The 13,706-nt window shown below is 37.1% G+C and overlaps 1 protein-coding gene across 2 annotated transcripts in view; it reads right to left on the bottom strand.

Moving 5' to 3' along the window:
• The window catches only part of PALLD (palladin, cytoskeletal associated protein), a 394,561-nt gene that overhangs the window by 115,997 nt on the left and 264,858 nt on the right, over positions 1 to 13,706 (bottom strand). The gene's annotated exons all lie outside the window — the stretch shown is intronic.

Here is a 13,706-nt window from a genome sequence, read left to right as displayed (position 1 = left end):
TTTACCACTTTGGAGAGTTTGGGAGGTGGGGGTGAAATTCAAATAGGTCCTGAGTGTTTCTCTGCATAATTTTCTTTGCCATCTTCAGTAACTACTAACATACTGAAATAAATTGGACAATAAATCTAAAGGATAGTTAGCTAATTTTTAAGAGTTTTTTTTTTTTTTTGGCTAAGGATTCAGGGCACATGAAATGAGTTTCAAGATATATTTATTGTTGCTTGGAAACTTTCATATCTTTGACTAAGAGTTTCATAAATTATGCATAAAAGGAATGCCATAGAGGTTCTAATGGACAATTTGCATTTTTCCATGTTAAACAAAAGAATGCTTATTATTTTAGCTGCTACTAAGAGTTTCTAAACTTCTCTTCAGATATATTCTACAAAAGGCCAAAAAAGAAGGAGAGATTTAATTTGTATTTCTCAACCCTGACTTAAAGACCAGAGATACTATTTTCCCTATATATTTTGCATAAACAAGTAAAACAAAATTCCTTTGCCATTTTTCTTTGCTTATTTTTACTCTCCCAGATTGCCTCAAATCCCTGACACACTTCTATTCTGAAATACTTGAGCACTGATTTCCTTATTTGGTTGCTGGAACTGCTCTTTGTCTTGTTCAAACATTCTGCTAAGCTTGCAGCCTTCACCCCCGCCCCTTGCCCACAGCTCCACCCCCCAACTTCCACACACACACACACACACACTCACACACACACACATAGCTGGCTTCAATAGGTCACTCTGACTCAGCCTTCCTTGTAGTCCACTAGCCAATCACCCATCAGTTATGCCCATTTAAGGAGTACCTTTTGGAAATCATAAGTGCACCAAGGAGTTTTCAGCTGTTTGAAAAGATTGCTGTGTTGCAAACACTCTAAGTCACTGCAAAGCATGTATTTCACACAATTGCTCTCCTCATATGGCAGGGTATATATTTTTTTAAGTGAAAAAACAAAATTCCAGGCTGCCTAATTAGTGGTTACTTTATTCCTCAGTGTTCTGGCACTTACATTTGGCTGATAGTTTTTGTTATTGTTGTTTTTGAAATTTTCCCCAATCCATGGTACACGCCAAATACTCCATACCATGTTTAAAAAAAAAATGTAACATAGGTCCTAAATGGAAATGCCAGGAAAGCAAAGACCCAGAGTCCTAAGTGAAAGAATACACAGCTTTCAGTAAAGGCTGTTCGCTTTGCTCTCTGGAACTGAAAACAGCCAGGCATTTGGAGTGCTGAAGGGTATTTTCTGGTTTCTCTGCAAAGATGTGTGTGGGGAAAGTACAGCTCTCTGCATTCCCTATTTAAGAAAGAAGCTGCAATGGCCCCATCTAATAAAACAGACCAGTATTTCCTCACATATAAACAAATGAGAAATTCTTGGGCAAGCACATAGCCTTTTGGTTCCTGGAACAAAGCGGATGGTGGTATTTATTATGTCAAATAAACACATCATCCACACTCCAAAGGGAAACCTGAAACAATAAGCCGAACAAAGCAGTTTTCAAGGTTTTAATGCTATTGCAATTAGCTCTTGTCTAACTCAACTGAGAAATTAAGAATGAGCTATTTTCCCAGAAGAAAGTGCCCTTGGTGATTAAATAGCCACAGTTTGTTCCCAACAGTTGCTCTAAAAATGGATCAGAGCACATTTCCAAAGGTAGGTAATATAAGCATACAGGATATCCTATCACTTGATATTATTTCTCATTTAGCCACCGAAAATAGTCAGTACCTTCCTTTGCCATTTGTGCAAACTACTAAAGCCCCATTATTTGTAAGGCATTGTCCTAGATGCTGCAACCAATCTATGCACTTACCACTTTGATCATTGTAATGCACAGATCAAATTCTACAGAAAGCACATTTTCTCCCGGCCTTGTTACCATCAATTTTGTTGTGTTCACCATGGTGACCCATGGGGAAATAGCGGCCAGCTATTTCCCAAGTGTACTACACTTTTTTATTTAGGACAGACTGGTGTGAATGAATTATTGTTGGCAGAAGTATCAAATCCTTCTTGGAAGCAGGGAGAGCATAAATTACAAATATACTTTCAACCATGTCTATTGACTGTAACCTCAATGAGTCTGAATGTGCCTTATACTGCTTAATAAAAGAGGTTCAAACTTGGTCACATTGTAGAGCATACAGAAATGGTGACTTTTTGCACATTATTATATTTTATCACATGAATGCAAAGCCACTTGGCTAAAGGAAAAAAGATGACACTGTATGTCTGCAGTATTGAATCACATGTCCATGAAAAAAAAAACCTATCCAAGTCTGTGTCTGAGTTTTTAAAATTAATGTTCACCTTTGTTCATTCATTTTGCTCCTATTGGGAAGAAAAGTGACAGAAATCACAAAAAGATGAAAAGAAATTCACTGATTTATGGGAGAAAATTTAAAATTGAGAACATTCTACCCCAATTTGGGAAAGATCATCATTGCTCACTTTCAGCCCAGTGTTCTGGGAAGCAGCACTGGAGAAGTTCTGGTATCAAGAAACTAGCCCAAGACTGGGCACATAGAGGCCTGGGTTCTCTGGCCAGTTTTCCTGCAAAGCAGCTGTGTCATTTTTGAGCAAGTCCTTATTCCTACGAATTGTGCTGACCCCATTTTAAATCAGAATCCCCAACATGGTTAGGGTTGAACATTCCCCAAAAGTCCAACCAAAATTGTATATTTACCCAAGACAGACCATATAAGCTATTACTTAATGAATTTCCACCCTTACTGCCCCTCTCATTGTTGGTAGACAAATTTGGTACATAAATTGAGGGATTTGAAATGTAACTTCTTAATGAAAAAACTCAGGAAGTAGATTTTCCCCAAATTTCAAATCCTAAACTTTTAGAAGGAGAAAGATGTCTGGTTTTTGGATTTTTGATTTGTGGTCTTCACACTGGTGATTCCCAAATTCAGCCAGAGTTTTAGGCTGACCTGGAACTAACCTTTATTCTTGGTCTTCTTGGGATCACGTATTTTCTGAGAATGGTTTGGAATTTCTCAAAAGTGCTGGCAAAACCTCTTACTGATCGTTTTGAAACGCACTTTTTTGGGGGTTGCTCCATTCTACACTCTATCTGCTGAATTCCTAATTTGCTTTAACTTGGCTGTTTCTGTGGCCTATCCTTGAGCTTTTCCATCCCACATCTCACTTCCAGGCCCAGGGACACCGTGACAGATAGTCATAATAATATCCATTAGAAGGCTGAAAGGATGATTTATTTTTTGGGTGGGGGAGTCAAAATGTATATGCACCATTTGTATCCCTTAAATCATGCCTGATTATGCCATGAACATTCTTTTTTTTTTTTTTTTTTGCCCTAGGTAGATTGTAACAGCCTTGCTCTGAGGCTGGAGAGGAGGCTCATAAGAAGCCCTTCTTTTATATCCCCTATGTAGCTAGGAAAGTGTTGGGCATGAGTTAATGAGAGAGCACTAACCCAGAAATGAGACGACTAATTCTATGACTCCAGTAAAATCAATATTTTCATCACATCATCCCCTCCTTGATTCCTATAAGCTTGAATTTTTACTTGGAGTTGTCATTATTTTAAGAAAAATATGCACCACTTGGGTCTTCAAATAAGATATAAAATGGACTCCATTTTTTTTTTTTTTTTTCCCAAAACGATTACCTTTTTCAAAAGAAAAAAAATCCAGTCTTAAGGAACTCTAGTGACAATGAGCCCTTCTGTACTCTGCATTCCAACCATGTATTTGCCTTTGGGGAGGTCCCTCATGGTTAGGCCCAGCATTCTTTCAGGGAGCATGGCGCACGCACACACACACACACACACACACACACACACACACATACACACATACACACACTGGTAAGGCCATGTGGGGGCTGGGGTTCAGTGCATTTTTAGGCCTCACTCTAATTTGCATGTCCATATTTATACTCCAGACTTTGCTTGGGAGAGAAGGAAAATGGCTGCCATGTGCTTCCCCACATTTGTTTCACATGCAAAAAGAAACACATTCTTTGTTACACAATATTCAAGTAAATAAATATAGTTGGAAACTGATTCCTCAAATTTGACTCTGAATCTCAATACTCATCAAGGAGGCCTAATGGTGAATATAACATGCTTGGAACATAACGTCTTCACATTAACTACTATCAGGAAGAGCTGCAGAAATCTCCTGAGATGGAAAATGTTTGCCAACTAACAGGCAGGAGAGAGAGTGTAATTTCAGTCATTATCAGCAATGTTTTGGAAATTTATTCTCCCGTGACATTTGGCCATGGCTCAGATTGCCATCCTATATGCTTCCTTGCTGAAATTTCTGCCAAACTCTATGTTCCACAGGCCTTGTCCTCCTTGTCTATCCGTGTAGATCAGCTACTATTCAGCAGATTCTGTGATTAACCATAAGGGGTTAGGGGAGGTGTTTTAATGTACACACTGCCCTGATAAATGAACTGAAGTTAACCACTTTCATGCAATGGAAACTGAGAACAGGGCTTCTTAGAAAATCCTGCGGACTTCTCACTGATAGTCTGTACTGACATATTTCCAACGATGTGAGGATTGGACAAGAGGGTCAGGAGTAATCCTTGTTCAGCTCCTCACTGGCTCCAGGTCACAGCGTGAGGTTAGTTGCCTCTGAATCAAAATCTAGTCTTTGTCTCACCAATTTAACATTAATGAGAATGGTTTTATAAAGTCATTTATTGACACAAATCTCATCAGTCAACATGATCACACTTACCTCATGCCCTCCTCCTTCTTTCAAGGAAATACATATTTCAAACTCTTTGGTGTCCTACTTCATACCTTTGGCCTTTTCTTTGTTGTTAAACAAATTTCTCAAAGCAGTTCTATAGCAACTACCTTTCTTATCTCATTCAACAGGTCTTCAATAAGCAGATTAAGGTAGGATTCATCCAATATTTCTACTTGGTTTTCTTCTTTTCATGCCCCTAATATTCAAAGCTGAATATTTTATTTTCTTCTTGAAGCCTTCTTAATATTCTAAATTTCCTGTTTCTTCTCAATTCAGTAAACCTTTTTGATTACCTATTGGCTAAGAAATACTTTCCTATACTGATGACAAAAGAAGATCAAGATATTAACCTTCCTTTCCAAGTAACACACAAACACACACACACAATTCCACTCCAAAGTGGATAAGTGCTGCTGTAGAAGGAAAGGGAACTTGCTGTACCAAACATAGGTGCTATGGGAGTACTAGAAAAAGACCAAGAAGATCTGTGAAGGCAGCCTGGAAAATATGTTTGAAATATGTTTGAGGTGTCACATTACTTTTCATATTAGCTGAACAACAAACCAAGACAATTCTGTCTCTGCTCTGCTTGCTCACAGTCTTTTTTTTTTTTTTTTTTTTTGGTACAAAATTGTTTCTTAAAAGATTCTCTGCAATAAATGTTAAATGTTGCTATCCTCTTCCATTCTCCTCTAGTCCCCAACTCTCTCCCTGTCTTTCAATATTTGTTCTACTTAGGGGACTTCTGCCATCTGATCTGTGATCCCTAAAGTTTCCTTCCTCTACCTCTGGTTTTGGAGGGAAGTGCCTTCATTCCCTGGAAATACTATCCAAGCCCCAAGTTGTGTCCCTGGTTCCATTCTTGCAGTCTCCTCCAGGGCCCAAAGCCAACTTGAATGTTCCATCCCCAAATCATATCCTCTTGTCAGTGGGCTTCCTCTGAATTTCTCTTATCCTAAAACCACCTTCCAACAACTCTTCCTGATCATTAAGCTAGCAATTTTTCTCTTTCATTTCATCACCATGTTTTGAAAACATAGTCTATATACTCACTGTCTTCACAAACTCCTTTCCCTTGCCCTTCTCAACCTTACAATCTTATGTCTTTTCCTTCCATTGTACTACAACTGACCTGAAAAGGTCCTTGGTGGTCACAGAAACACACAGTCCTATAGCCTCTTCTTACTGCTCCCCCTGCCAAAGCTTCAGCCTCTTAGGAATGAACCTTGCCTTCCTCAGAGGCTGGCCTCCATTGTCTGCCACCACACTCTGTTCTCCCAGCACTTTTTCTATTCCTCTGAATGACTGATCCGTCAGTTTTGTTCACTGACTTCACTTTTTCAGGTGCCTGATCCTTAAATATAGGCAATCCTCAAGTGCCTCCCTTCAGCTCTTCTCCATTCTACAGACTCTCCCTGGGTTATTTCTGTCTCTTTTTGGCTTTAATCATTCTCCAGAGGTATTCTTCTTAGTTCCAGAAACACCTTTCCAACTATTATTGGACATATCCACTTGGATGCCCACCAGCACCTCAAACAATTCCAAAACTGAGTATTTTACTTTCATTCTACGCCAGTGCCCTGGTGCAGATCCCCATTACCTGTCATTTGTACTACTGTAATCTAACTTTTCTCTGTTCACCCCACTCCAGTAAATGCTGGTTAGCTAGTTTCCTATAATATAAATCTTATTTTAGAACTTCTACTTCTATTTTGATGCATCAATGAAAAAATTAAAAATGCTTGATAAATTATAAAAATCATTTTTTTAAAAACATTGAAACACTGGCAAGAAGTAAGGATTTATAAGAGAATTTAAATAAAGGTGGGAACAGAGTGGTAAGCAGAGCATTTAAATTTGCTTCACCCTGAGGGAATTTCCCATAAGCTTTAGATCATAAAAACCAGAGACAAGAGACCAAACCCAAGGCTGGCCTAAGGCGAGGAGTCTAATTATAGAACCTTTTCCATAAAGGGCCTTCAGTTTAAGGGCAAAACCAGAGGTTAAAACTGCTCCACAGCTGCACATCTAGGGGACAACAAAGGAAGTTATCTTGGTATTCAGAAGAGCAGTTGAAACTGCAAGTAACATTCTTGCAGATTTACAACTCAAGTTCCCATTATCATCTTGATAAAAACAACAGCAACAAACCCTCAAGCCTTGAATTTAGTTTAAAATGGTCCCAGAATGGCAGAGTCTTTTGACACCTAACAGAAAAAGTTTCTCTCTGGAAGAAGGTACCTTCATTCTAGGCCTCTGCAAACGATTTTCCAAGGAACAAAGGCAGCTTACAGTAAAAAGCAAATAAATAAAATCACTAAGCACACAAGGAAATAAAGCACCATGAGCAAGAATCAGCAGAAATAACAGAAGAAACACTTCCAATATTGCACACATTACTAGTGTACTTAATAATAATACTATGTTTAAGAAATAAGAAACAAGTCTTTTTTTTCCATGTCCTGTTTCAAAAGCTTTTAGTTGTTCATCATTGCAAATGCTTAAAATCTTCAGTCTGTTTATATTCTTTATGTTAAACCTATCAGAAACGTGGTTCCTCAATCTTCAACACGTAGCTCAAAATCTCACTTCTTCCATGAAGTCTTCCCAGATCTCCTCAAAATGAATATGTGTCATCTTATATACCCATGGTCTAACCACAGTGTATGACAGTCTTATGTTCTGTTTTTCCCACTGGACTGTGAGCCCTTGAAAAGTTAAAAAGATTTTTTTTTTTTTTAATAAAAGAATCTCTGAATGTGTCATAATACCTTGCACAGTCCTTCTACACAATTGGAAATCAACAAGTGTTTGTTAAACTAGTATCAGTTGAATATTGCTCCCTTGCCAAACAGTCTCTCATGGCTCTGCAATGCTTGGAACACAAGGTAAAATTAAAACTACTATTTGCAACTTTTTATTGGCCCCCAAATAACTTTAAAAGAGTTAATCTTATCAGTATCCTCACTGCCCCTTGTAAATTCTACACTCATTTTTACCCCCTAACTTTTACTTATGCTGTTTTCCTCTCCTCTAAAGCCCTTCTCCTTCCCTCTGCTTACTGAAACATATTTTGCTTATATTGTTTCTGAATCACATTGTGTACTGTGTTGGTATTTAACTGTTAAGTGTAGGCACCATGGAGTATGCATCTTGATCTCCAGTGCTTAGCTCAGCTCTGGCCACATGTTTAGGACTTAATATGCATTTGTTGAAATAAGAAGCGTAAGTGAAACTGGGTGTGAGTGTGTATGGAACCCAGTTGGGTTGTAAGTTCCATGAAAACAAGAACAAACTTCTTAACTTTAGAAAAAAATTTCTCAAATCTAGCTGCTTCTTGATAAAAATTATCCATGTTAAATGATCAGCTCTTCTAGTTGGAGGGAAGCCATCTATATTCAATTTTTACTCAATTAGGAGCAAACAGTAAGACATGAAGAGCAGCCTGATTCTGTATGTCAGAAGGATAGGTGACTGAATCTCAAAGGACTGCACAACGAACATTGATTGACTATTTACTATTGTTGTGTTGGATACTGGGCCAGGCAACAGGGATACAAATATAATAAATGAGATAAAATGTCTGCTGTCAATCTTACATTCTAAGAGGGAAGCAGAGATAAACTATGAACTATAATGTAAGGTGTTATAGGAGGTAAAACAAATAAGGACAAAGCAATTACCTCTAAGGCAGCTTCACAGTTCACAGAGAAGGTGTCTTTTGATGAGTAAGTAGGAGTTTAAGGGGGTGTCATGAGTACAAGGACATTTCTAACTAGAAGAAACACTATGCACAGAGGCATGAAGTTGTGCAAGAACCCCACATGCTTAGCACAATGAAAACCAGTTTGAACATAACCTCAAAGGGAATTTGGGCAAGTTTAAGCATTGAATTGGACTGAGAAAAGTGCTTGACGCCTAAAATGGGAGAAAAAAATTCCCTAAATATTTTGATTTTTTTCTGTTCTCATCGTTGTATTATCTTCCCAACAGCAACAGCGCTCAAGTTTCTCTCTCCCATAACAGAAAGCTTTCCTCAAATTTCACATTGTTTAAGAGAAATGTTACTGTGTACGATTAGAGACTCAGGAATACTTGTTGACGTATTCAACACTAACTCTCTAAACACATAGCAGGTTGCATTCAGCCTTCCACCTCAAACTTTTGGTTAATGTTCTCACTTTGGAAACAAAATGAGCAGCTGCTGGTCTTTTTCCTTCATAGAGAACATATACATCTACCCATATTTATACTGAATACATAACTATTGGGGTGTAGACCATTTTTTTTAGAACATTGATAACTATTTAGTGTCATGGACTGTAAAATATAGTTTTTATCTAATTACAACCAGTAGAAATGCTCAATTACATGATTAGTTAATGATAGTGCACATGTGGGTGTTTGTCTCTGAAAACAGGTATTTGTGACTGTTTAACTCTTGCTGCCCAGGATTCCTGCCCTGATGGGTTAAAGAGGGGATAGGATATTTATTTATGTGGTTCCGCATCTACATTTGTCAACACAATTAACCAGAAACAACACACATGACCAATGCCATAGAATCTTACAATGAGGGGGGGACTTTAAGTCCTTCTGTAGAATTTTTTTAAGCTACCATCTACTAAAAGGTAAAATCGGTGGTCTTGAAAATCTGAGGATGGTCCTGAAAAACCTATTTGTGGTCCAATGACTGGCTTCTGAAATCAATAAAGAGGTGATAAACCAACTAGTTTGTGATTTATACCAACTTCTGTAAAATATATGGAAAAATATCCCAGGGGCTTCACTACTGAGCTATAAAGTGCTTCATGAATTCATATGTTTTAATATATTTTCAGCTTACTTTAAATGCAAGTAACACAGTTTCTTCTTTACTTTTATCTGAAGAAAAAAATCTGTGGGGATAAATTTTCTACCTGGTGCGGTTTTTGGCTATACTCTTAAGAGCAATATGTATGTCATTAACATACATTGCTCCCACATACAATGAGTCATAATTTAAAAAGTTGAGCCTGTTTACAATGGTAAAAGCTATATATTGTAAATGGAAAGGAAAAAGATGACAACATCTCACCAGCAGAGACATGCCTGAACAACATTCCCAGGAATCCTTTAGCCAAAGGAAAAACAATCCCAAACCTGCAGCCCTGAGCCCTGCACAGGGTGTAAATTAGCTTCCCCTGACACCTTTCTGCTCTGAAGGCCTCTGCCCCACCAAAGTCAACACAGCGCCCTCTTAACAATACAGGTTCCTGAAACTGCCCTTTAAACCCTCACAGTCACAGCCCATGAGTGATCCAAAAAGAAAAAAAAAATTCCTGGGACGATTTTCAATTGGTGTGAGTTCTTATTCCTGGGTGAGCCAGAAGGCAGTTTCATGTCAGGTAGATATGCTTTTTATAGGTTAAATACTTTATAGGTTAAATACTTTTATTGGACTGTGTTACTTGAAAAATTAACTCCTACTGTGAGAAACTAGAGTTTAGCCCATGTAATCTTTACTATACAGATAAATGAGACAGTAGTTATTTCAATTATTAGAGGATTCCTAATAGGTAACTCCCTGAATTTGCAAGCTATCAAATATTTAAATGGTGAGTGGACAAAGGAAATATTGTGGCTGAGGATGCTTGCTGTTAACCAAAATCCATGTTCTTTTCTTTACAGGCACACAGCTAGACTAATTTCCCCAGCCTCTCTTGCCAACAGAACTGCAAATCAATGAGAAAAAAGCAGTGCCAAGTATTATCTAGAAATTACCCATGTCACTCTTGCCCTCAGAGTGAAGGGGGGATTCCTCCTTTGAGCAAATGGACCAGGCCCCAAATCTGGCATTATTTACGTGGTAAAGGAAGAAAACTGTTGTCTGAGACCCACCAGTCTCTCTGCAAGCACAACTGGAGGTTAATAAAAGGAGAGGGATTCTGACACCTTTTATTACTTTCTTTGAAGTGCAAAGTCTTAGTCCATTTTATCCAGGGCATTTGGGGACAGTTTTCTCATTCCCTCTATCTTTCTTCTATCTTTAAGGAAATTATTAAAGCAAAATTCTATCTGCATGTCTTTTAAAAAATAGCTTTTACTATGAAATATACCTTAGACATACAAGAATACATAAACACATAGACACATTCTAAAAAAAAGGGCTATAGAGCAAACACTCATGTAACCACCACCCAGATAAAAAAAATAGAACAGGACAGGCTACCGTGGAAGCCCCCTGTGTGAGCTTCCCCACCATGCCCCCGGCCCTCAAAGAGAACCACAACCCCACTGGAGCAGTGATTGCTTTCTTGGGTTTCTTTACAGTTTTACCATCCATGTTCCCACCCCTAAACACTATAGTTTAATATTTCCCTTTTTAAGCTTTTTATATAAATGGAATATGTAACTGGCCACCTTTGTCTTGCTGTTTTTTGCTCTATATTACATCTGGAAGTTCTATCCAGTCGTATTGTCTAGCTATAGCTTGTATATTTTAATTGCTGAATAGTATTTAATTGAATGACTCTATTACGATTTCTTTATTCATCCTGCTGTTGATGGACTTCTGGGCTGTTTCCAGTTTTTGGCTACTTTCTAGTGGTCTGCCACTTTGCAGGGTTGCTGTGCCTGGTAAGCGTCTCTGGGTGCACAAATGTAAGCATTTATCTGAGGAATCCATTCAAGAGTGAAATTGTTAGGTCGCAGGGTTTATATAACTTCAGGCTTATCAGAGAATGCCATACTCCTTTCCAATGTGTGGTGTTTTTTTGTTTTGTTTTTTTGTATTGGTTCTTGCCAATTCATACTCCCACCAGCAGTGTATGAAATATCCGGTTACTTCACATCCCTGCCAGAACTTGGTATTGTCAGGTTTTTAAATTTTTGCCAATTTTGTGGGTGTGTAATGGTATCTCTTTGTTGTCTGAATTCATATTTTCCCTATTACTAATGTGGTTGAACTCCTTTTCATGTTAATTGGCAATCTGAATTTCTTCTTGTGTGAAGTGGCTGTGCAAGTCTTTCACATATTTTGCTATTGGACTGTCTGCCTTTTTCTTTTTGATTTGCAGGTGTTCTTCATTCTGGTTCTAATCTACATATTCTCATTAGAAGTGTATTGTCATCTATTTGTGTTAAAAATATCTTTTACTCTGTGGCTTGTCTTTTTATGCCTCTTATGGTGTTGAAGTTTTTGATTTATTGTATTTGAATTTATCAAACTTTTGCTGTATGATAGGCACTTTTTGTGTCTGTTTAATCCACCTGGAAATGATTTCTTTAGTAATGGTAAATAAAACTAAAAGCAAGAATTATTAAAGTGGAGAGTGATGAGGATCGTACAACTAAAAAAAAGGAAGTATTATGAATAGAGAAGTATTAGAGTATGTTTTATATTTTTCTATATTTTATATTTTCCTCCTTTATTGCACATATGCAGTCCGCCTCTCATAGACAAACAGAACTTTGTGTACCTGGTTTAGGCACAAGAAAATGTCAATCTATTAATTCCATTAAGAAGTTTATCTATCTATCTATCTATCTAACCTATTATCACCCACGATGGTGTCATAAGCCCCAGGTATAGAATGTCCCCAAGCATACTCTATGTAAGTGCGTGAACACACACACGCATGCACACACTACATAAATGCTTATAAATTCATGAACCATTTTTGGAGAGATACACAGGAAAGTGTTATAGTAGCTAACTGTGGGAATGTATTAGTTGAATTTTCTGCCTTGAGGTTAAGAGAATTGATGATGGTAGTTTAATTAGGAAAATAGCATTAGATTTACCAAAATTTATGTATGTATGCTATTTTAGGAGTCCATCTATGAAGCAGACATGCTGATTTTCAATCATTTCTCGTGCTTTTTCCATAAAAATAATGTACATTATTTAAGAGATACAGGAATGATTTCAATCCATAACTACATTGAATCACAGGGAACCCAATCCTCCTCTAAGCCATGGGGCTGGAGTTCTATGCACTATTCCCAATATTATCTGAATAAAAGATAGGCTACCAAAAATGATAAGGGTTTTTGCTATAAATTCAAGGTGAGTAGGAATAGTATAATTAAAGAATTCTTGTTTGAAATTATTCAAAAGTTAAAAGGCTTTGGTTACCTTTAAACCAACTTACTACCCTGGATGAAGCAAAGAAAAAGGTTTATCTTTCTCTTTCTTCCTTCTACATTTTCTTCTGAACAATTCAGCCATATAAGGAACTAAATATGATTTCTCTCATCCTTTAACAAATGAGTCAGTCTATTTCAAATTTGATGAACCACAGACAGCAAAGAGTTACTTACATCAGATACATGTACTTTTAAAAAGTTCAAATCATTTCAGCAGATATTTACTACGTGTGTTTTAGTCCAATACAAATCAGTATTATAGAATGGTCCCATTTTTGAAAAAAAAATGCATTTATACATTTAAAAAGTTAACAGTAACTGTCTCTAGAGAATTAGTTTACAGGAATTTTTAATTTCTTCTTTGTGCTTTTCAGTATTTTCCAATTTTCTGCAAATCTATATCTTTGGTATATAATCAATAAGAAATTATTTTTTCTTTTTTAATCTTTTAATTTTTATTCTAGTACATATATGATCTACAAGTTCCTCTTTTAACCACATTCACATATAAAATCAGTGCTGCTAATTTCACTCACAATAATGTGCTACCATCACCACCAACCATTTCCAAAACTTTACAATCAACTTAAATAGAAGTTCTGTAAAAATTAAGCATCAACTCTCCATTCTCTACCTCTAATCCATCCTGTGGTAATCTATATTCTAGATTCTAACTCTTTGAGTTTGCTTATTATAATTAGTTCATATTGAAGAGATCATACAGTATTTGTCCTTTTCTTTCTGGCTTATTTCACTCATAATAATATCCTCAGTGGTTCCTCAGAAAGTTAAACATAGAATTACCATATGACATGGCAATTCCACTT

This window comes from Choloepus didactylus, chromosome 3 (genome assembly GCF_015220235.1).
Source record: "Choloepus didactylus isolate mChoDid1 chromosome 3, mChoDid1.pri, whole genome shotgun sequence".
Taxonomy (NCBI): Eukaryota; Metazoa; Chordata; class Mammalia; order Pilosa; family Megalonychidae; genus Choloepus; species Choloepus didactylus.
The sequence above is the reverse complement of the archived record's forward strand: the minus strand, read 5'-3'. Positions and strand labels throughout refer to the sequence as shown.